At 37.8% G+C, this 25646-nt stretch overlaps 1 pseudogene; it reads left to right on the forward strand.

Moving 5' to 3' along the window:
• Positions 1-8929: 8929 nt before the first annotated feature.
• The window catches only part of LOC147917402 (vasculin-like), a 56896-nt pseudogene continuing 40179 nt past the window's right edge, over positions 8930-25646 (forward strand).

The following is a 25646-nucleotide window of genomic DNA, read 5'->3' on the forward strand; positions in this document are numbered from 1 at the left end:
TTCAATCCGGCATAGGCTAACATAAGGGATATTTATCCAGCCCTGCCCAGCTTTCCCAGGCATGAGCAAATTTGAAAGGCATCTCTGTGAATGATACACTGTACCCTGAAAAGAGACAGAATGTTAAACAGTTAACACTAAAACTAATCTAATCATAATGTTTCTTTAATGATTCAGAGGCTTTTCAATACATAACAATAACTGCAACTCATCATTATAAAAATCAATTATCACTGCATGTGTGATTTGCAGAAATGCTATTTGAGGCTCTGGTAAAGAGAATTCTGAATAAACAACTGTACACTAGAAATGCTTTAGTGGGCTTCCTTTTTTCATCTTTCCTCCTTTTTCGCCAGTCAAAATTAAAATATTTACTGAGTATATAAGTCTTCCAAAGGAAGTAAAATGACACTAAAAAAGCCTAACAACATTTTCCAAATCTAGGACACACGCTGTTTTTAAAATATATTTGGTCATAAATAAATATATTGAGCACATTAATAAGTACCCCTTTCGAAAGCTCTTCTCTCACAAGGACTTTAAATCACTGTTCAGAAAATAAAGGACTATTGGGAATTTGAAAAGTAAGCATAATTCAGTCCTCTCCAAGTTATTCTGCATTTTTTTCAAGGTAAGTTGTTCTTATAAAGCACGTATAAATATGCATATCTTGTCTCTGAGTCAGGCTTATTTCAATGTCCTGAAGCAAAAGGAAATAGAAAAGTCATAAGAGACTTTCAGATACCAGAGCCTGAATAAAACTCGAGTACCATCTATAAGCTTGGCCATTAAGTGTTTTAATATTTTTTTAATGCATGGGCTGCGTTTATATCTGGCTGTAACGCATTTATATTGGCTGCAAGTCTTGACAGCAGCCTGAGAAAGCTCTTTTCAGCTGGGCATTGTGGTTAAGCCACCTGTCTGCAAAAGCTGAATCTCATTGCCTCTACAGTGCTTGAAGAAACAAAGCATTTTTATGTGAAAGACCAAACAAATATAATCCTGTTCTTCCCACTGTACTAATAGGACAGAATTCAATTGGCTGACTATTATCTGGAACAGATTTTTCTTTATAAATCTACTTTTGAGTTCATGACAATATTCAGTACCCACAACAAATATACAGCATGGAAATAAAGGAGCAAAAAGTTACTTTTTTGAAGTTAAAAAACACTGACACAACCAATTACCATATTTAGAGGGCTCATCTTGTTCAGGAAAGAAGTAGGCTCATAATTTAAATAACTTTCTCCTCTAATTTCAGTGTTTTTTTATTATTGATTTAGCAGTCATTGAAATTAAAATTGACAAGTTCCCTTTCCCCATATTTTAATAAGCTAAATGATTTTGTTATTTATTATTTTTAAGCCGAGTTTCCTAAACTACCAAGAAAAAAAGCAGAAAGAGAGAGAGAAAGAGAGAAGGGGGAGAGAGAGAGAGAAAATATCATGAAAACTCTTCTAACAGTGATGTGGAAGATACACCAAATTTGAAAGCCTTATTAAATAGGATAAAGCAAAGACATTATTTGCCACACTAAGTATTGTAAGTGCTCAGACACCAAGTCCTATCTTTGTTTAAAGCATTACTATTTAGTCTTGTCATATTCCATATTGAAAATTGCTATAATATCCAAGAGATCCATGCTCTACACAGGCTAGTAAACAGGATACTAGCAGGATAATTATCTAACCACATGTAAGTCATTTTAGCTGCAATTTCTAAATCAATGCACCCATTAAAAATAGGCTTTTGGTGATTTGCTATGTTATCAGACTACTCCCTGGACTTGTTCCTATGCTAATATGACAGAAACACCAGTGCAGCCCAGAACATCATATGTCCAAAGCATGCATTCCTTTCTTTTTGCATAAAATACTAGATGATCTCCCACATTGGAGACAATATGTACTCTGGGATGAAGTACCTTCAGCTGTTAACTTCAAATAAGAGGCCGAATGGCAGTATTGGAAATTTTGCTGGAATAGCCAAGTATGATGATCCAAACTGAGCCCATTGTTCTCCTCTAAATGTATCTGCTATCAAAAGAGTAACAAAAGCTTCAGCTGAACATGATTCCTTCACACTAATTCTATTCAACAGTATTTATTTTATATACGGTGCCCTGTGCTAGACACTATGCAATATTAAAAATAAAACACCATCTTTAAAAGCTAGAGTGAAAGGCCAGAGTGTACTCAACCAGAAGGCAAATGATAAAGGATTCAACTTAAATTATTTTCAGTAAACAATGACATAGTAAATTAAAGAATTCATGATATGATGAGTTCTAAAATCTCATCACTTCTTTATTATATTTTTCACTTATAAATAAAAAAGTATTCTCTGAATGAAAAGTGGAGAAAGGTAGTTACCGTATGTGCGAAATTAGATAAATTCTTCAAACCACCCTTATTTAGAAGTGCAATGAAGACTCACTTCATGAAATGTCTAAACCAGTTGGTAAGGTCACTGAGTCCATTTGATGGAGATTTTTAAGTCCAAACAAAATGCTTCTAGAATCTTTGTGATAAGATTTAACAATATATTTGCCCCATAGTACATGTACAGTGGATTCTTTCAATTAGAAATTATTGTCACAGTTAGAACATCTATATCAAATAGGAATATTAAATGCAACTTTATCCCATAGGCCCTGAAAATTCTTAGGAATAAGAATTTGGCAAAAGCCAAAGGTACAAATTAGGGGCAAAAGTCTGTTCAACTCTCTGCATCATGATTTTCTCAACTGAGCAGGGAATGCTAGACATGCTGGTCATGTGCACTTCTGCTGAACAATCTTTGTATTCAGTGGAATGTTGATACAGACAAGAGAGCTATATCTTTGAATTTAAATCAATCAGGAGAAAATAAAGCACCCTAAAATTTATTTTTCCCATTATGTTCTGTCAAAAATACACAGCTAGGGGCCGGCCCCGTGGCACAAGCTGTTAAGTGTGCACGCTCCGCTGGGGGGGCCCAGGGTTCGCTGGTTCGGATCCCAGGTGTGCACCGACGCACCGCTTGTTAAGCCATGCTGTGGTGGCGTTCCATATAAAGTAGAGGAAGGTGGGCACAGATGTTAGCCCGGGGCCAGTCTTCCTCAGCAAAAAAGGAGGATTGGCATTGAATTTTAGCTCAGGGCTGGTCCTCCTCACAAAAAAAAAAAAAAAACACTCAGCTATATTCAGCTATATTTAGCTATTTCCTATACCAGTGATAGTACATACTAATGACTGGTATTGCTTGAAACTCACAAAATATTTGTCTACCAAAGCTTAGCCATATAGAACAGGACTGCTGTTTTGTGTAATTTTCCATCAACACCAGTTACACTGTGTGGTTGAAATTCTAAGAATGCCAGTCTTTCCACAAAGTACATCCTTAAGATAGCCTCAGGGAACTGAATCACCCAAGAGTGTTAATGGAATAAGAAAATTCTGCCAACAGAAAATGTTATTCCTTATCTATGGACTGGGTACCTGCCCAGATCTCCAACCATCCCTTTTTATGCTTAATTTTTAAATTTAAGTCATTTTTAATAAATTTTAAGCACTCCAGTTTCAGCATAGGAACAAAAAAAGAGGCTACTGATATCTTTGAGTATATAGTTTAGCAACTACATACACTAAACCTGAGCACTTCTCCATCCTTAGAAACAGATGTAAAGTCTGGCAAGAAAAAGGAATGTAATTTAGGAACCCAATCACGATGAATTGCTTCCATTTTTTAGGCAGGAGTATTAATTGTGAAAGATTGGTTGACTCGTCTTGCAGGGAACTTCCATTTTATTTTTGTCAAAGAGAGGAGATCATTTCATCCGAGGGGACAAAATAGTTTTTTTTTTACACTTTTATTAAAGAGACATCCCATTGACCGCCCCCCCAAGACAGATACTGTAGACGGGTGAGTCTATTTCTTGGTATAGACAAGTACATTAGCCATTAAATTATTTTTCAGGTAATTTCAAGGCATACCCTGTTCAGTCCTCGCCTGGAGACGGGCTGAGTGCACTTCACATTACCTATGTCAGTAACAGTCATTTGGGCAGGGACATCTTTTTGTAAAGACATTATCAGGCTTAATAATCACAATGAACAATTCATGAAAAATTTTCTGTTTCAACATGATTGTGAAGTGACATCTTAATAATTTAAGAATTTCTTCACTGAACCAAAAAAAGGAAAATGTGGATTACAAGTCAAAGTTCTTATTTCAAGTTTAAACCAAATATTGTAAAATCTAACCTAACTAGTAAATACAGTAACAAAAAGAGAAACACTTTTTGAGTACCCTAAGAAGAGCTAAAAGAAATCACTAAATAAAAATTTAATAAATTTATTAATATTATAAAAGCAAAGTCTCATTTTAGTAATAAGAGCCACAAAATAAGTATATTAAAATTATACAAAATTATAATTGCTCTTTTGAGTTTGGAGGAACTTTAAATTTAAGAGCATATTGACATGCAACAGCATCCTGTCCTGGCTATGAATGGAACGAATAAAACAATTTCCAGCATGCTATTTTACAATTAATATAAATGAACAGAACACAATTAAGGCAGATGATTGATTTTGGAAACTGAGAATTAGAAACACATTGACAATTTATTTTCATGCAAAAAAATGTGTTTAAAAAAACATATGCCATCAACAAAATTCATCTAATCTAGTATTTTCATAATCATTTTAAAATTAAGAAATTAAACTCACATGTAAAGTAAACATAATCTGGACTTGAAAAGAGGTTTACTAGTAACCACAAAAATTAACCAAGCTTTGACAATTCCAATCACTTATGGCTTTTTATAATTCTAACTAGCAAGCACTTGAACATAACTAATCTATGACAGAACAATAATAATTATGTTATCCAAGAGCCTACTTTTAAAAATTAACGAAAGCACCAATATTATCCTATTAAAGGTGATCAGAAACGAGCTTTTATACTTCTAACTTTGTGAATGCAGCACGGTCTGAAATTACTTTGATAAAAATCAAATTTGCCCAAAGGCATGCCTAATCCAAACATGAAATGTCTCAAAGCTGAACAACTATAAGGTGAGCCAAAAATAAAGCAACTCAAGACAGCGAGTAGCCTCCTTTCTTCCTTAAAATAAAGACACTGGGAAAAATCTAATTACTGATCTGTGTCAACTCGCAGGTTTTATCGTTAATCCACTAGAAGTTAAAAGGTAACACATCAAAACTGCATGCCTGGGGGAAATGCTGCTATGGAGAACCACCTGGTCTCACATCCACATACTTAAAGCCTCACATTTATTCTTTTTTCTCTTTTTTCATCCTCTAAGACTTGTTACAGTAGAGACTTGTGAGTACTATTTCATTTCAGTGACTTTTGAAAATCACATATAACAGACGCTTGGACACTTAAAACACATTTAATGACCTTACAATTAAAATGATTGTTTGGAGGACAGATTTTTCTCTGTAAGTACAAGAAAAAAGAAGATAAGATAGGAGGAAAGATTCAGATTTAAAAAAATAAGAGAAAAGAAAGACATAAATAAGAAATGTCTGTAACCTTTCCCATACTTTCTAGCTTCATCAGCCATTTCTCCCCAAAGGCTGCCAGCATTCACTGACGCAGGGTTATCGGCCATCTCCTCAACTGCGCTTTCCTGCCTCTGCACCTCTGCCCACTTCTGCAGATTTAAATGTCATCCATCCCTAGACTCAGCAGAAATCCCATTTCACTAATCTCAACAGGGCCCTTAAGCCTCAAACACATACTCAACCAGATGTTCTCTCTTTTCCTGAACCTTTTAACCTTTTATTTCTACCTTTGTCATGGAAACCTTTAACCCCTTATCATGTGCACTACAGTTGTACATATCTGTCATAGTCCTCCACCCAGTGGCTGAACCTCCTGGCAGGCAAGGATCAGCAGTCATGGTCATTTTTGTATGCCCTGCAGTGCTCAGCACAGTGCCTTTCCCATAGTGGTTACTGAATAAATATTTACTAATAAACTCTCAGTTTTGTTTTCACACTCTAACTCTTTACCATTATTTTTACAATAAACAAAAATTGTTTGTTGTGTGCGTTTTGTTCTCTATAGCTTCCTCCACCTCGACCCATTGCATAAAAGCACTGGTGAGGGGTTGGCCCACTAGCATGGGGGTTAGGTTCAGTGCACTCTGCTTCAGTAGCCCAGGTTCAAGGGTTCAGATCCCAGGCACAGACCTACACCACTTATCAAGCCATGTTGTGGTGGCAACTCACACACAAAATAGACGAAGATGGGCACAGATGTTAGCTCAGGGCCAATCATCCTCAAGCAAAAAGAGGAAGGTTGGCAACAGGTGTTAGCTCAGGGCCAGTGTTCCTCAAGCAAGAAGAGGAAGTTTCGCAACAGGTGTTAGCTCAGGGCCCATCTTCCTCACCTTAAAAAAAAAAAAAAAAAAAAATACACTGGGGAAATCTTAGCCACTTTCTTTAAAAAAATAAAACCCTTTTTCCTTCTCAATCTTCATGGATCACCAGCACTTTGTCAATAGTCCAGCATTGATGTAAATGTAATTCTACCTTTCTAGAGACAAGTTCTGTGAAAGCTTCTTTGCAAACATTTTCTCCCTAAATTAGTAGTGATTTTGTTGTTGACCAGGGGGTGCGGAAGACGTCTATCCTACAACCAACTATTCCCACCACTGCTCCTGCTAAACCATGAAACCTGCTTGTACATTAAAGTAAATGGTGCACATGAATAGTCAAGAATTGAGGAGGGTGTGCAAACTAAAAGAACTCTTGTCAAAACCTACTTTCCTCCAGTAAAAGCACACTAGAAATTTTAGAAGCACTGTTGTTGATCAAACTTCACTATGGTTGCATTTGTACTTTAGTACATTGGCTAACAAAGTATTCTTGAGTGGATACGCATGCTGCATGGGGAAAGCCAAGAACTGGGCAGTCCCAAGTACCACATAATTGGCCCTCTTGTGTGAACATAAAATTCTCAAGGAAATAATCATTGTTCACTTAAACCACAAGGTCCTTGAGGACTAGGACTATGTCTTTAATCTGTTTGTCTCTTCCAGGGCCAGCAGAATACCTGAAACTTCTAAACACCAATGAATAATTAATAGTTGAATAAATGAATGATTTGTGCTACTTTACTATATTCTCTGGATATTATATGATTCTTAATCCCTCAGCACTATTAACAAATATCTGGGTTCATATTTTTAATTTGTCTTATGTCTTAGTTCGTTCAGGCTGATGTAACAAAATACTGTCTGGGTGTTTTATAAACAATAAACATTTATTTCTCACAGTTCTAGAGGATGGGAAGTCCAAGATCCTTTGACACCAGCAGGGTCACATTTTGGGGAGGGCCTCTTCCTGGTTTAGCTGGTGACTTCTCACCGTGTCCTCACATGGTGGAAGGGCTGAGAATCTCTCTGGAGACTCTTTTATAAGGCACTAGTCTCATTCATGAGGGCTCTGCCCTCATCACCTAAGCAGCTCCCAAAGGCCCCACCTCCTAACACCATCATCTTTAGGAGCTAGGATTTCAATATATGAATGTGAGGGGGAAACAAACATTCAGACCATAGCATCTGGGATTCCCTCAAGAGCTGAGTTTTGCCAGAGTTACAGGGCTTTAGCCGACACATGGAAGGGGAAAAGTTGATACTTACTGATCACTCTTGGACTAATCATAACATTCCACTAAGTCAATAGCTCCACCTACAAGTTCTCTGGCCTTGAAGTAAACTGGGGCCAGAGTAAATCCAACAGGGAAACTAAATTATTGTCAAGTTCCAGTCTTCCCAACTTCTGGACAGGCCTACGAAGCTTATGAGTCCCTAGAATTAGCCTAGACGTGAAAGCTGCAGAGTGAGGGCAACACTTTATTCGCTCCCATCTCCACTATGATCCTAGGAAGCACCACCTGGCGTTACCCCTGGCTTCACACCTCTCTCTGTGCAATGCTGGACCATCTGGCATCCTTCTCAGGCTGCCCATTTTATGTTCCCTTCAGAAATCTACATCATTGCAGTAGCAAGATTTTTAAACAGAAGGACATTTCTACAGAATCAGTCTCTCTTCCTAAGTAAGTGAATATATATGTTATAACATCTAACAGCTTCCTTCCAAGGAAGGTAAAAGTCATATTAATCATTATTAGATTCACTAGATCCATAAGGCATCAGCAAAATTAAAATTTTCTAAAGAACCACATGAAAATGTAGCACTCATTACCTGGGGAAAGGTTTCTACAATCTATAACACTTTTAGTAAACAATTCCTTTTAATTAACTTATTTCTAAATGGAACACTCCATAATGTTTATGGCAAATACTTCCAAAGGCATTCCCGAGTTACTAAGTTAATTTATTTTGTTTTTCCTATTCTTCCTAATTTTGATATGACTATCTTCACCCAAGTTAAAGTTTTCACTAGAAAATTGTGTGGTGAGCATTAGTAGTAGACATAAAATCTATGGTCCAAGAACAAAATATAGGCAATATCTTCTATTTTTCTGAATATATATTTGAAAGTCAAATGTTGGAAAGTTGAGTGTACATGGCTTTAAGGTGGTTTCATCCCCATAAGAATCAGAAATATTATGTTTCAGCATATATATCACAATATATAAGAATATTATTATATATTATATAATTATATTATTATAATAATAATAGCTCGGGTGGTACTGCCCTTCTCAGGTCCAAGCAACATGGTGACAAGAATCTTTGCAGGCATGTGGGGTTGTCAGGAATTGATGACAGGGGAAAGGAATGATCCAAGCTTATCCCTTTCCCATGGGCCTAGAATCATCGTATATGGGAGTTGAAGCTGTCTCTGATCCTTAAACCTCTGCCAGCAGGGCCCAGTATGCACTGGGAGCAAGATAGCAGGAGGCTGTCTCCACAACTACAGCACAGTGGCTGTGCTGCACCATGCTCCGCCAGTGTGGCCTCCACACCTCCGAGCCTGCAGTTAGGGGTGAGTGGGAGGAAGTGGAACACAGAGAGCAGTACATGAAAAGGTAAGTTAGGCTTGGTAAAAAATCACTATATGAGAACACAAGATCCAAGCCACTAGTGTCCCAAAAAGCTCCTCACTTCAGAGGGTAAGAGAGAGTTGGGTACAACTGCGGAAGATTTGGAGCTGGCTAAAAAATCCCCCTGTACTGCCACGTTGAAATCAGGTCCTTTTCCCCAGGGCCAGGAGCAGACTACATCACGGCTGGTGTCTTGAAATTCCATTTCGTCAGAGCCATATCAAGACCCAATTCAGTGAATGAGAAACCGTCTATAAGTGGACTGTATATTGTATGAGTTTGCGGGCTGTGTACAAGGTGAATGTCGAAGACACTCCATGCACATCTCCAACCACCACTCCTTCATTCATTGAGTGTTTTTATGAGTTTCTAACATGGGCAAGGCATTTTTCTAAGAACTGAAGATTGAACAGTGGATAAAACAGACGGAGAAAACGCCTATACAGTTACCATTAAAGAGTATCTTTTAATGTTCCTTTTAAAATCAGAGAGAATGTAAAGAGTGATAGAACGCACTCTTCTCTCCTTCTCTAAGAACTATCTTCCTTTCTCCATCTCATCCACGAATCCTGCCTGACCTCATCTAGCCAGAAATCGCTAACTCTTCCGGAACCTAATAATCTTCTGCTGCTCATTCCACTCAGCATACGCTTCTTCACTGGTTTTCATTTTCTTATACATGGGTCTTATAAGAACTCTGAGGGCAAGACTTGTAACTTGTTGTAGAACCTATACTCCAAGTATAGATTGGCACAAAGTAGGAGATCCATAAAGGTTGACTAGTGAGAACAAAGTATAAAACAAATTAAAAGTAAAATAATGATATTTTCAACAGATGAATTTCCTGTAATTCAGGATTTGCTGGCACAAATTTGTTGGTCCTTGACTAGGTCTTATCATATATGAAACAATTGAGTCATTTTATGTGATCCTGATACTAATCTATCAATCAGATCATTGACAAAAGAAAATGTTAAATATGTAAATAGGACTGGAAAATATGGGCCTTTTCCAAAAAGGAAGATAATTAATAAAGAACAGTTCAAACAGAATGAAAATAATTTAAAAAAAATGAAAAAGGTTTTGTCTTCAGTGGCAGTGCTATGGACAGTTTAGGAAACCAGGAATTGAGAGAGCTAGTTAACTCTGCTACCAACTGTTGGATGCAGCAATCCACCATGGGCCCCGAGCATCTCTCCACATTCTTGCTGGGTATGCCATAAACGAGAGGCCCTAATGGCACAGTTAGGGCCATTTATCAGGGTCACGTTTGCAGCAAGCAGCCTTGAAAAATGAGAGAATGCCTCTCTCCAGACAAAGAGCATGCCTGCCTCTGCTCACTAAACACAGTGAATTCCCCAAGTCCCAGTTCAGTGCGCCTCTCCTGTAATGCAACCCACTGTGTGTGTAGGCACACCGGCTTGGAACTTGGGGGATACAAGGAACCAACCCAAGTGAACATGAAACTCTGGCTATTGCTTTTGCTGTGAGTGATAAAGTCCTCTGTCTCTGATGCGGGAGTAACTATGAAGATACTCTACCAACACCAACAAAGTGGTAGAACACAGGTCTGTTAGCTTCGAGCAGGGTAAAATTTTAGACTTCATAGTTCCTGGCAGTAACTAGTTGGGTCGCTTTTGATAAGTCACTTAGTCACTCTAAGTCTCTCCCTCCTCACCTTTTAAAATGAGGAATTTGAATTCCAGTACCTCTCAAATTGCTTCCAAAAGTAAATGCTTATGGGGGCCAGCCCTGTGGTGTAGCGGTTAAGTGCACATGCTCCGCTACTGGCAGCCCGGGTTCGGATCTCGGGCGCACACCGACGCACCACTCATCAGGCCATGCTGTGGTGGCATCCCACATAATGTGGAGGAAGATCGGCATGGATGTTAGCTCAGAGCCAGTCTTCCTCAGCAAAAAGAGGAGGATTGGCATGGATGTTAGCTCAGGGCTGATCTTCCTCACAAAGAAAAAAAAAAAAGTAAATGTTTATGATTCCCATGACCCCAAGGAGGAAGCAGCTTAGAAGAGGATGTAGACTTCCCTCTGCTTATCTCACCACCTTTATCTTTAAAGATAAAAATAAAATATTTTATGAAATTCTGTTTATAATTATTTTATCTTAGGGGGATTATGAAAAGAGAAGTGCAAGTATCATACTGCCTACAGAAGACTCTCTATAATACTGATATAAGAATATACTCTTAGAAATGGAGAAATAAAATGTTTGATCTTTAAGATATTATTATTGGCACCATAAAATCAGTGATAATATAGTATTTGTCAGTAATATTTTTAATTTTTAAATATCTTTTGTCTTTCTATGTTGGGCTAATACTCTCCGAATTTATTCTGCAGAGATATTGACTACTAAGCAAACACCTCTCTGCTTCTTCTTATTTCTTGCCTCCCTTACATTTAAGAGCCAGTAGGTAGTTCCTCTTCCCTTCTGAAGCGACCATGAGGTCACATGCTGAAACAGTGACATTATAAGATGAAAGAGCCTAGGTCAGCCTGAGTTTGTTAGTAACTATGCTGTACTGGGCCTTCTGTTGGTTGGACATCTAGTATGAGCAAGAAAGAAACCAGTGTTGTGTTGAGCCCCTGATACCTCAGAGTAAATTATTAACACAGCATAGTCTAGCCTGTCTCATGAATGCAGAATTCATGCCAGCAGTGGGGTGCTGCCATAACAAAAATCTAAGGAATATCACTGGCTTAGTGGTCACATAGCAGGAGGTAAGGAAACTGATATCAGAGGCTAAAAAGATGGTCATCTTAGTCATGCAATGGCAAAATATTTGGTAAATAGTTACATGATGTAACTTGGAAAGAAGGCAACTGAGTACAGAACAGGCAGCTCTAGGGGAAGACTTTGGAAGAAAAGAAACTTAGCGTGTGTGTTGGTTAATTTCAGTTGAGTCTGGCATGTAAATACCAGAAAAAGATGAGAATCTCAAGAAAGAATTTACTGATTGTAAGAAGAAATGAAAGAGAAAAGAAAATATCCAAAAATTCAGGGCCCTACAGTTTGCACAAACCAATGGCTTTTAGAATCTAAACTATAAATGATGAGATTAAAAATTGAGCCGATAGTGCCCAATAAAACCTATCAATGGATTAGAACGCTTCAGGGGAAATATCAGATTAAGGGTGTGGCCTTCTAGCTGTTGTTCTAGATGGATTCAATGTATCCATAATTAAGTCAAGAAAGACAAAGAGAGTTTGAGATGAGCATGGAGGGACGAAAGGCAAAGAATTATAGCAGATCTGAGAACTAAGTCTCAAACATAGATGTTGGTTTAGTTACTAGGTTATATAACTAGCTGGATTTGAATAAAAGCCTGTTAAATTTTCAAGAGAGTTGACTATCAAGGAAACTGCAAGCTGTTGACTCTTTGAGATATAAAATGATTTAGGCTCCCAACTTCAAGGGACAGGAATTAGGCTTCCAAAACCATAGACCCTTCAAAAGGTAATATTCAATACCTGCTTCAGAAGTGGCCAAAGAAGACAAGGAGGAAGAAGACGCTCACAGGGACACAGTCAAGGCAGTGAGGACAGTGGACAAAGAGGCTGTGCCAGGAGAGCTGAGTCCAGTCAGGGAACACTCCTCCACCCCAGGGTAGGGATGGGGGCCCTCCCAGTGTCAGCCAGCAGATTTCAGAATCGCCACAGACGGTAACTGCCGTGTCTTCCATCTTTCCTCTCCTTAATGGAAGTGCTGATTGTAGTCGTCCTGTCCCTGTAGGACCACTTCAGGTAGGTTTGTGGGAAAGATAGCACGTCTTTCAGCTCACAGGACTCTACGCTAAGAGGAGCACATTACACCAGGTGTAGGACTAATGTGGGCCATCCTAAATTTTTATCTTTATGCAATAACTGGATGGAACTCTGTCTCCTTTGAGGAGGTATTCTATGTATGAAAGAAGACAGAAGAGAATATTAATGGCCAAATGGGAATGTTATGTCAGAGATATTTATTGCTCACCAAATATCCCTGTGTCCACATGTCAAGGCCCCATGTTCGCTACTTAGGCAGGTCGATGGGCCATGTGGGCTGTGAGCAGAAGGATGCATGTCACTTCTAAGTCCAAGCATTCAAAAGCCAACACACAACCTTCCAGCTTGCTCTTCCTCTGCTGGAACCATCGTGCAATCAACCACATTTGGAGATGGAAGTATCAAAAGGTGATGGTGGCTGAGCCAGAGTGGGTCCCTGAGCAACTATATGGAGCAGAACCCCACACCATCACTGCTGACTTTCATCGGGCATGAAATGTGAGTGAGAAAAACATCTTTGTTTTAGTAAACCACTGATCTTAGGGGCTTAATTCATTACTTCAGCTTTACCCCAGTATGTCCTAACTAGTGTAACCTCCCATGAGGTAGAGGGATGAATGAGAAGAATGACCACAGACAAGGACTGCAGTGAGGAAGAGAGCCCGAGAACCAATCCTGTTACCTAGGTCCCAATGGCACAGAAAGCAGAGCAAGAAGCGAGGGGAGCCATTAACACAGCATCCTTCATTAGGCACACCAACCCAGCTGAAGGAGAAAACGCTGAGTAGGGAGCGTCATCCCACAGAACTCATGGTGGGGGAAAAGATGGGAACGTCAATTCCTTCTTTATTGGTTTCACCCAGCAAATGAGACTAATTGTACTTTTAGTATCTGTTATTTAGAACACCTAATTCCATCAGCTATGAGGAGAGACCTGATAGAATTTGACAAAGCTGGTCCAGAGCTTGTCTGCAGAGAAAGTCCCGAAGGGACACTTGGAAGCTCATTTTTTAACAAATCATTAAAAAAGTGTTCTAGCAAAGAAAAACAGTTAATAGGCAAGAATAAATTCCCAAAATAGTATTTATGTCTTTTGGTATCTAAATACTTCTTTTGCCAGAGATAGGGAAATGTCATTATAGAAAGTAATTCTAAAAATTATTAGAAAAGGTGTTTTTTCATAGCTAACCTAAACTAGAATAATTTGCTTAAGACAAAGTTGGAAAAAGTGTAATGCCTTTTTTATTATTATTGAAGTAGAAAAGTTTCCACTTGTTATTCCTTTGATATATTAATTCTATTTTTCCCAGGTTTAGCCTTTTGTATATGACATTGGAGAAAATTCTATGTTGTGGATCAATTGTCAGTGAAGGTTGAACAGAGACTTCTAAAATTCAGTCTTTCTTATTTTCTCTAAACATTGTTTAATATTTATGCTAGAAGCTGTAAAGTCAGTTACTAATGCATCAACTCTTCTTCAAAGAAAGCAAAGAAAAGAAAATGATTCTGAATTTCAGTATACTTTTTTATCTGACATGACAATTTTTGAAAGAACTTGGTTAGTTTATAAAATTTTACCAAAAGATAAACTTTTCTAATTCTCTTATGTCTCTCTCTTGTTGAAGCCTTTTGTTTTTGTTTGGTGTTAAGGAAAATGGCCAGAGTCCAAGGCAGCAAACTTATTTGCATCTTTGATTAGACTAAAAGGATTGTGTACTCCCAGACAGCAGACAGTATTTGATAAAACATTTTGATCTAGTGAATAATCTATCATAACAGCTGTGCTTAAATTAGTTCTTGAGACTTCAGCTATAATTTTGAAATTGTGGTGGATAATATTTGTTGGGAGTTTAAGTTATTTTGTGCTCAGATTTACATGTTTCGCAAGCAACCTTCCGAACAGAAGGGGAAATGTGATAAACTTTGCAGATCCTGACTGTGATAATTTAGTTCTTGCTTTTTGACCTAGCTAAAAGTAGGAGATGAACAGCATAAGTAGAACAATTTCTTCTGTTCATTGCCAGCTAAGCTTTCATCCCCATAAGATTATTTTAAAGAATCTTTCTCTCAAAATTCTGACCACTTTGACCATTCAATTTTTATTGTGCTATTGTCAAGTACCTCTGTGTACAGGGTTTTACTGCTCACAGTGGAGAACAAAGGAAAGATGGAAGGAAGAAAAGAAGGAAGCATAGTCTATTTCTTCAAGTTAAATAATGCCCTTCTCAGAATATTGCCTTAAGTCACCTAAAAATACACACTGGTAACGCTTCCACTAAATTGCTGAATCCTGAGACTAATAAATAGAAAGCTAACTTAATTTTCAAATTCTGAAGTATCAAAGTTTTAAAATGGATCATGTTGGACATGATTACTCCACTCCAATTATCGATATTAAAAAAAGAAATACATTTACAAAAGAAAGACTATGGCAAAATTCTAGGTACTTTAAGTACAAATTCAAGGCAGACATGGGGTGAGGAGGGTTGAGAGGACAGTGCAAAACAGTCAAAAAGGAGGGATATTCCAGAGCTTAGAAGGTGATAAACATTTTCAGAAAAGTAAACTTCTAAGCAAAAACAATAACTGTTAACAGTCAAGTCAATCAGTGTTGGCTAAGTCATTGGTGGGTGCCTAGCACTATGTACTAAACTTGTTGCAAAAATACAGTAGAAGACATTTGTCCTTACTTTATGTGGCATTGCCAAATATATCAAATACTAGGTTGGAGAGTGCAGGCAGTAAGGGCAATCAAAACTTAGGAAAATAAGAGATCAGTGTGGACTGGTAACACCTGAGAAGGCTTTCAAGCGGAACTGGACCTACAGCTGGCCTATGTGATGGAGGGCATTTAAAGATGGGAAGTCAGAGGGAAGACATTCTAGAAAGGGGAAGCTCATGTACCAGGTTGTTCCCTCATCTCTTGGATCTGGGCTGGTCTTGTGACCTGCTTTGACCCAAAGAATTTGGTAGAAGTGACATTGTGTAAGCTGTGGAGCGTTGGAGGACTAACGCACCCCAGTCAACAGCACAAACTACTATTCAGGTGAGTGAGGCCATCTTGGGCTCTCCAGCCCCAGTTAAGCCTCAGATAACTAGAGCTGTATAAGTGATCTCAGACAAGAGAAGCAGAACCACCCAGATTTCCAACCCACAGTTGGAAGAAAATACTTTTTGTTTTAAGCTGCTAAGTGTTGGGGAGACTAGTTATACAGCAAGAGACAATTGAAACAACCTTATAGAATGAACATTGTCCCCTGTCAATAGATTATTTATGAAATATTTCAATGGCATTATAATATCCCATCCTATGAGCATTTCGAAACTTAGCCAATTCATTATTATTGGACATTTAAGCAATTATAACTTTCAACTGTTTCAATTACTCTCCTTTTTCCACACAAAGTATCTTAAGTCTTACAGCTTTACATACATAATTATTTCCCTAGGATAAACTCTTAGAAATAGGATTAATAAGGCAAAATATTAGCAGGGTTTTGATGTGCATTGCTCAATGGTGTGGAGCAATTTTGAGCTGTCATTCACAAATGATGTGGTTGGCAGAAAAGAAGGTAAATAACCTTAAGAGACAACTTCAAAGGACTTAAGAACAGTATTCAAACACTGAAGAACTATATCATATAACAATGTTTGATTACATAGAGTCTCTATAAATCTAAGAGGTAATAGTATGATTTAATATATGGAAATAATGTAACAACATAGCTATTGAAGAAAATGCACTTTTTTGAGACAAGGAACCCCTATTACTAGAAGCATCCTACTCAGTGCCAGTGTCAGACAGTGATGAATCTCATCTAAACATAAGCCATGCTTTCAGATTGACAGAGACTAAAATCCCACTCGACTAAGTACACTGACATCCTAAGACCACCTGCATCTTTCCAGGATTCCTCTAGAATCAATGCCAGAATTTGACACAATCCTCAATGAGGCCTTTTCAAGAACATCATCTCCCCTAGATGAAAAGTATAAGGAAATTGAATTAATACTTATGGGGGGGCCATGTTAGGTCTGGATAAGATATGATGTCTATCCTTTTTTCTTTTCAGCATCCCTTCTTCATTTTCTTTTAGTAATCTCTCTTTCTCTCTCTTTCTTTCATAAATGCATGTATTTACACACATACACACACACACACTCACACACCTGTAGACACTGCCCACTCATTTTGAGATCTATTTGTCCCTGGTGTCATGTGGGCTTGATGGAACTGCCTATCATAATGCCCTGTCCCCATGGGCACAGAAATGAAATGTGACTCAGTCTGGCCAATCATAGGACCCCATCTCCCTGGACACCATGATTGGTTGAAGGTAAATATGTGACCAAGCCACATCAATCAGAGTCCTTTCCTAGAATTTCTTTAAATTTAAATGGGAAATGATGAGTCTTCCCTCTGGATTTACTAGGCTAGGATATTCTAGGCCTAGAGCCATATTGTCACCTATTGAAAAAGCTCATCTGTTGAAAGGGAGAATAAAGTCAAAATCTGGAGAACAGCAGATAAGAGAGATGAAAAGAGAGAATTCTAGGAGCAATCAAATCTCAAATTGTAGCCTACTAGAACTTTCTTGGTTCTTACAGCTTTTCCCTCAGCTCTGTGATCTACCCTAGTATTTTTCCAATAAATCCCCTCATTGAAACAAAGCTGCCTTGAATTTTTGCTTGCAACCAAGAATGTTGACTAATACAATCCTTTACATCAAGAAGCTTACATATTAATTATAACTACTGGGTAAACACCAGATGGAACATTTGCTGTTGATAATCTTGTTAAGGGCTCTGGAAAGATTTGACAATCTTGGACACATTAGGGATACTTGCTTGATCTGAGATATGGAATTCAAACATAACCCCCTGGCACTTGGAAAACTGTTTTTAGCACTACAGTGATGGGGTCTACCCTGCGGTAAATACTTGGTAGTCTCATGGTTACTAGTCTTGGCAAAGTTCCCAAGGATAACAGATAGATTCAGCAAGATCCAGCTGGAATTGGACTTGTCCGCATCTACCCTGGACATTCTACACTGGCAGTTCCCAGCTGCTGGTGAAGCAAACTTTTACCATGTTAACCTTCCCCCTTATATACTTATAATACCTTATAACTATGGCTCCCCAGTTCCTCCTCTCTCCTTGTTCTTGGCATTTCACTGTTTTCTGTTCAGATCAGCGGTTGTCAACTGGTGCTTTTTAGGCCCTGGTGATGGGCACAGGCAGGAGGTGCTGGAGAGCGGGTAGTCGGGGCCAGTTTCTTGTACCCCACAATGTTTTAAAAGACAGCGTATCTAGACAGGTATTATGGCTGGTCGTAGAAAAAACAGCCTGTTTCACAGTAGGTGTTACTAACTACATATGATCTCAAGTTTGCAACCCTTGGTTAGTGAGGCTAACGGCCCACAGCATAGTTTAAGTAGAGAAATACTATTCTAAATACTAGTCTTTCTTGTTACTTAGGATTTACAGCCTCCAAAGGCAGTGACACTGAAATCCAACTTAGATCTCCTAGAACAGACCTACCTACCCAGTCCGGTCATAGTCAACTATAAACCACTAGAGTTCTGAAAAAAACGGTCAGGGGTCAGAAAACAAAACACAGTGATATTGATCTTTCTATATTTTACTCTCTTTTCCTCAGAAGCCCCAATTTTTTCCTGACCAAGCAGCTGAGTTAAATCAGCAGGGAAGATAGAATAGAGGTCACATTAGGAGCAAACGAGGTGATATGAAGTGACGTACATGTGTGTGAGCTTTCTTTGCAATCAAACACCTGAGGAGTAATTTATTTGGAAATGGAAAAACGTATTCCTTTTTGCTGAACATGAACTGTTTAGATATTTATCCCACTTACTGGCAAGCTCTTTGGAGTAATAAGCCCAAGAAAAGAGAAAGTTCTGGCTGAGAATTCATGCCCTCTGGTTCCATCTCTCTCTCCTCTCAAGGATAATCAACAACAAAGTGAGTAACTCCAGGAAGAAGTCGGAGACTTCCAGAAGATAAAAACGGTCTATAAACTGCCCTTTCCAAAAATATGTTCCATGGAACACTAGTCTCAAGAAATGATTTATGGAAAAAAAGTGGTGGGGGAATTGTGTTCAGATACACTTGGGCAATGCATTATACATACTAGATCCCTAGCCAAGGACTTCCCTTTAATATTAACATATCAAAAGCTTTGGGAAGCCTTCCTTTAAAGGAACATGTTTAACTTTCTTTATTTCAACATAGCCCAAATCTCCTGGCTTGGCCTGTGAAACACTTTTTTTAATGTAATTTTTTGAACTAGTGTTTTCAAAATACACTCTGGGAAATTCAATCCAAGTGCTTCAATGAATGAGGCTTCTGGTATGAAATGGCATTTGTGCCTAATGCAGCCCTTCCTAAATTCTCGCTAAAACACCTATGAAAACCAAAAAAATGGAAATTCACATCATCCATACAAATTAGGATTGGTAGTCAGCTTAATGTCAGAGTCTTGGAGGATTTCCCAGTACCCACTATAAGCCTCGTGGAATCAGATTTTAAAATATCATGCTATGCCAATCCATAAGATATGGAGACTCATTAGTAAACACCTTGTATGTTTAAATTAACCAAAATTGGTTTCCATTTTTTACAACTGAAAAACTTAACTAGACATGTTTATTCTGTGTCTATGTGTTTAATGAAGGAGACTTAAGCCTATTTACCATCTTGGGAAAGTTTCCAGGAGGAAGAGAATTGTTACAAAGATAGAGACGAGAGAGAGAAAAACAAATGAAGTGATAAGAGAGAAGACTGAGAGAAAGAGAAAAATGAGAGAATTTTATTGGATTTACTCAGCTAAAAATATTTGCAGAGCACCAACTATGTGTCAGAGGAGTTAAAAATCCATTTCTTCAAATATTTTAGTTTGGCAGGGAGAAAAAAACTCAGCTATGAAGATATAAGAACAATTCTTAGCAGAAAAACCAGGATATGTGAAGTGTGGTAGAAGCCAAGGCAAGAGAAATGTGCAAGAAAGACTAGAGGGAGAGAAGAAAGTGGGACATTTCCTTTTATACCCAATTATATCCAGGTTCTCTAGAGGCATCACGGTATAGAGTGCTGCAGAAAGTTGAGGCAAACTAGGATTGAGTAAAGAACTTTGCTGAATAACTAGGGACTAAAAAGGCCAGGTGGGGCATTAACACTGACAAGAAAAATTAAGTGAGAATAAAATTAGAAAATTAGAAAAATTCACACTTCTCAGTAAATACAAACCAAATCAATTATTAAAAGTTAGAGTTAAGAGCTGAAGCAGAATTCAAACCAATTGGAACTGCCACTTCCAGAAACAAAGTAGAAGTCAACAAGAGATGAAACAAAGGATTTCTCAGCACCAGTGATCATCTAGCATGAAATTATAGTGGATCCAGCACTAGCCAGAAGCTCTGAGAGCAGAAACAGAGGAGGCTCATTCAGGCACGAGAGTTGGCAAAGGAGAGGCAGCAGAAGGCCAAGAGAGCAAAGGATCCCCAGCTGGACGTGAGTGTTCAACTGACATCTATTTTTGGAAAAGCATTGGCTATGAGAAGCACATTTTTCTTTACTCTATAGTACAAGCATGAAAATAAGTACAGTCCCTTTACCTAAAAGAAATCCAGGCAGATTGTATTAAAATATTTAGCATTCTGATAAAATATTTAAGTATCTGTACAGGACAATGTGACAGTAATTGTATAAAATGAGTTTTACCAACTGGGATCAAATCATTTTATGATTTTATATTTGTGTCGATATGTACAGTTCAATTTCTTGTTCTGTGTGTTCATTCCAGATGTTTGCTTTGTGGAAATTTCATCATCAATTTGTATAGTTTTGATTGGAGAAATCTTCTGAATATATTTGTATTCTCCAATGAAACGAAATTATTTTTTAAAAATCTCCACAGAAACATAACTGCTGGAAACTTTAACTACAGTTGAGGGGTTTTTCCTCACTTCCATAGTCATCACCAGAAATCTTTCAAACGTTAGTCTGAAATTAGACCAAGGCAGTTTCTACCTAATTGAATTTCCTAACAACTAGAATTCTCAAGCAGAGCAATTGGCCTGGAAGAATAAAGATGATTAAAACAAAAATTGTCATCAGAATTAGGTTGGAATTAGATGTGAAGCCTTTTAAATTTTTAATCTTTAACTGAATAGCTATTTGATGCAAGTAATGTTTTAGACACTATAAGAGGATACAGAGAGGAAGAAAGCACAATACTTGCTCTTAATGTCCTCATATTCTAGCGGAGGAACAAAGGAAATAATATCAAATTCTGTAATTACAAATGCATTTGATTTTTGTGAAATTACTGTCCTCCCCAATGATAGACTGTGAACTCCTCTAGAGCGAGGATTGTGCATGTTTTCCTAAGTGCCTAATAGAGTTCCAGCAATGTGGTAGAACATATTTATGGATTGAATAAGAAAACAGATGGACAAATAGATGGATAGATGACAGATAGATGGTTGATATTCACACTGCTTTGAGAGTTCAGAGTAGAAAATACATCTGGGATGGGTAGTGGTAGCTGATCTTGGAAGGTTTAAGGAAAGAATGGCATTTTAGACATATTGTAGAGAAGTTTTTGTTTTGTTTGTTTTTGGTTTTTTTTCGTCAATTGACAGTGTGTATTTTGTTAGTGTCTCAGATTCTCCAGCCAAGCAGGATGACTAGAAAAAGTCTGTACAATCAACAACCCAACAATTATTGGTCCCAGGATATGAACTAATCAAACTGACCTTTTTTTCACAAATTTTTACAATTTTTTTCTTGCCATGATAACTTTTAAGACCTATTCTCTTAGCAACTTTCAAATATACAATACAGTATTATTAACTATAGTCACCATGCTGTACATTATCCCCAGAACTTATTTATCTTATAACTGGAAGTTTGTACCTTTTGACCATCTTCACCCATTTCCCCACCCCTCACTCCCTGCCTCTGGCAACCACCAATCTGTTCTCTGTTTCTATGAGTGCAGGTTTTTTTTAGATTCCACATATGAGTGAAATCATACAGCATTTGTCTTTCTCTGTCAAACTTATTTCACTTAGCATAATGTCCTCAAAGTCCATCCACGTTGTCACAAATGGCAGAATTTTCTTCTTTTTTATGCCTGAATATTACTCCATTTTATATATATATATATATAAACCACATATTCTTTATCTATTCATCTGTCAATGGACACAAGTTGTTTCTATGTTTTGGCTATTTTGAATAATGCTGGAATGAACATGGGGTGCAGATATCTCTTCGAGATAGTGATTTCATTTCCTTTGGATAAATACCCAGCGGTGAAGTTACTGGATCATAGGTAGTTCCACTTTTAATTTTTTGAGGAACCTCCATACTGTTTTCCGTAGTGACTGCACCAATTTGCATTCCCCTTAGTACGCAAGGGTCTCCTTTTCTAAAGAAGTTTGACATTTAGGTTAAATTTCATTTTTTTCAGTTGACAACTAGAAGCAATAGTTGGGGAGCAAGAAAGTGCTTTTCAATTGAGCAGTACAGGTAGGATGCATGTGTGCTTATTATATGTATGTGGAGCTTATACTGCCTTCTAGTTGTTTATAATAATAAATGAAACGTAATGATGTGCGCATATGTAATAAATACATATGGTGTATGTACACATGCATGTATGTGCTCGTGTGTATGTGTGTGTTTGAGATGGCTCATCTACATCTTTTCTGTAGTTGCAAGTCAATGGACTATATACATTCACAATAATACCACACTATTATAAAACATCATTCAAAAAGCATTCCTTATTTTGTGGCTGTAGCCATATTTTAAAACAATGCCATAATATCAAAAGTTAGGAAAACTTTAGAAGCTTCATTTTGAGTTTGGTTTAAATGAATATTGGGAAGACAAAAGTCTTATGCTGGATTAAAATATTGGGAAGACAAATTCTTATACTGGATTATACTTAAAAAAATAAAAACCATCATCATTATTATAGTGATGTTTTAGGTGGCATTTCTAAGTACAGTCATGCGCTGAATAATGACATTTGGATCACCGACAGACTGCATATACAAAGGTGGTCCCGTAAGACTAGTACCATCTAGCCTAGGTGTGTAGTAGGCCATACCATCTAGGTTTGTGTAAGTGCTCTCAAAGATGTTCGCATAACAACAAAATACGAAATCGCCTAACAACACATTTCTCAGAATGTATCACTGTCGTTAAGCAATGATGACTGCATTAAATTTGGCATGATCTTGACCAAATAGGAAATCGTAGTATCTTCATTCAGGAGACAGACGACAGTATGAAGAAACTAGAAGGTGGTGGTTAGAGTCAAATTATTTTGTATTATTTTCTCAAAGGACATTTTAATTTTAAGGAAATAAAATAAAGCAAAAGATAGAAATGTTTTCAAACCACAAGGACGACATATAAATGAGAGAACAAAGGTAAGGCGGCGATGCTTTAAAGTGTTTGGCTCTTTAATGAAGATTCAACCCTGATTTTTGGAGCTGTGAAAAATGGATTTTTGTGGATGGATGGAAAAGTGCTGAAATGGATTCATTGAAGGTCCTTTTTACAGCAAACATTTTTGCGAAAGGGAAAATGAAGCAAAGACATATTGGAGGAAAGATGGCAGAGGAGACAGAAGCTATGCACGTTCCAGCAGACGAATCTGAGCAGATCGAAAGGCTTCTTGAAAATCTGTTAAAGCAGTCTCATGGGCCTGGCATCTTGAGCAAGATGGCAATCCTCCAAGAAAACTCCTGTTTGGGTTGGGCTGTCGAAGCTGTGGGAGCAACGAAGGAGAGCTTGTCCACGAGAGAATCAGTCTGCATTTGTGTGTGTATGACAGTTGTTAACTATATTACATATGGGCTCAAATATTCTTGTTTTAAAGTGGAAAGGCTCACATGATAATTGTATTCACTCAAACGCATTTGCTATGAAAACAGTGAGCCTTTTAGCCTTTTTAGTGTCAATCTTAGTCTCTACAATTAACCACACGCCTGCAGAGCTAAAAAGACTTCCTGAGTGATTTCTGACTGGGTGACCTCTGACGTGCCTGGTGGACAGGAGCGTAGGTGGTGACTTCCTGACTATTCATACTTCCCTCTGCAACACAGTTGCGCTTTACACTCACTTTACATTCGGAAAAGTAGCATTCTGCTGTGGGAGTAGAAGAGCTTGTGTTTACTGTTTGTTTTAATTACCTTCAAGTAGTCTGAATCTCATCAGATTCTTTGTTGGAATCGGCAGCCTCCGACCAACTCGATACACTTAGACAATACCCCTTGAATTCAATGGGAGGAACCATGAAAGCAGCTTTTGATTCTCATGCAGATACTTGTAGAATCTAAGATCAAATTCAATGCACATAAAGGTCAGTTCTGTTTCTGCCAAAGCAAATTTTACTGTAGAATCTTGGGATAATGCTCACCTTTTTTCGTTATTATTGTTATCCACTTTCATCTCTATAAACGGATTTAACACTATTTTTGTCAGTTTCTTCCCCTACTATTCTGAGTAAGTTAGTGTTATCCACATTTAAATAGACAAAATGATCTATGGAAACGATTTTTTTTTAATCAAGTACCATAGTAATGTGTCCTTGTAAATACATTGAAAAAAATTTCATCAGTCAACACAACAGTATTCAAGAGTCACATCTCTTCCAAGGATCATCTACTGTAATAAAATGAGTAAAATCATCAGGCTCTTATTAGAATGGAGATAATCATTCCCTAAGCAGGAAAAGAAACAGTTATTTCTAAGGCTTTTGGGACCGGTATTTTCATTGTTCATAGTGTGAATCTGGAGAGATAATACTATGATCCTTAGAGAGTGGTATGGGTTCTATAAAACGCGTTCGAAGCTATGGTCTAAGATGAGAATGATTGAAATAGCTGTCTTTCTCAATGCTTTTGTTTTGTTACAGATCAGAACATGGTCAAGGTCTTGGGTTCAAGGCCTCCATAAGCCACTTAGCTTTGCTTTTCTTCTTTGTCAAAGGTTGCCCTAGAAAACCAGTTCACTGTTGTCAATGCTCTCACCCTTAAAAGAGATAAGAGAAAGGAATGTATGCGGCTCGCTGCAAATAACTTGCTGATTCTTGAAAATGAATCTAAATGGCATATCCTACTGAGGATAAGAGTCTGCAAAGAATGATCAAGTTTAAATGTTTTATAAATTATTTAAAAATTAACTTTTGCTTATTTGCCTATTTTTTTGTTAAAATTTTCAGTATTGGACAATACAGTTTGGTTCCACCCTGCCCCCATATTTCCTAAGAGAGACAAGCAACATTTTCAGCTAAGATTCTTAGGTCAGAATTGAGAGAACTGAAGTTCTCCCTCATTTATAAAACACCGTCAGCTATTAGGGGAAACTCTCTTTGTGAAGTTACTCTGTCCAGTGCCATCTAAGGTGTTCACTAGAGCTTATTTTGTAGAGAGCATACAAACATGAGGAACAGCAGAATCCACTTCAATTATATCCTTGCCATCTCTTCAGGTGCTCAAACATTTTCCATTTGTTTGCCTTCCTTCTTTCTCCCCATTTGGCCACTTGTACCTCATGTGTGAGCTATCTTCTACCCCAAAGCCAAATTGCCTGGGATCCCCCATTGTGGTCTTAGATAGACACCTACTCTCAGGTAAACTCCTCATCCTGTAATTGTTTTCCAGAATCCTCCTCCTGATTAAAATTTACCTGTCATGGATCCCATCCCTTCAACAACCTACTAAAGGCAAACGGATGTTAATATATGCTCCTCCTACATTATATATTTGCATTTTTGTAAGTCTTCCTCTTAA

Source organism: Ceratotherium simum, chromosome 3 (assembly GCF_057802395.1).
Source record: "Ceratotherium simum simum isolate JZ-2026a chromosome 3, ASM5780239v1, whole genome shotgun sequence".
In the NCBI taxonomy this organism is placed as follows: Eukaryota; Metazoa; Chordata; class Mammalia; order Perissodactyla; family Rhinocerotidae; genus Ceratotherium; species Ceratotherium simum.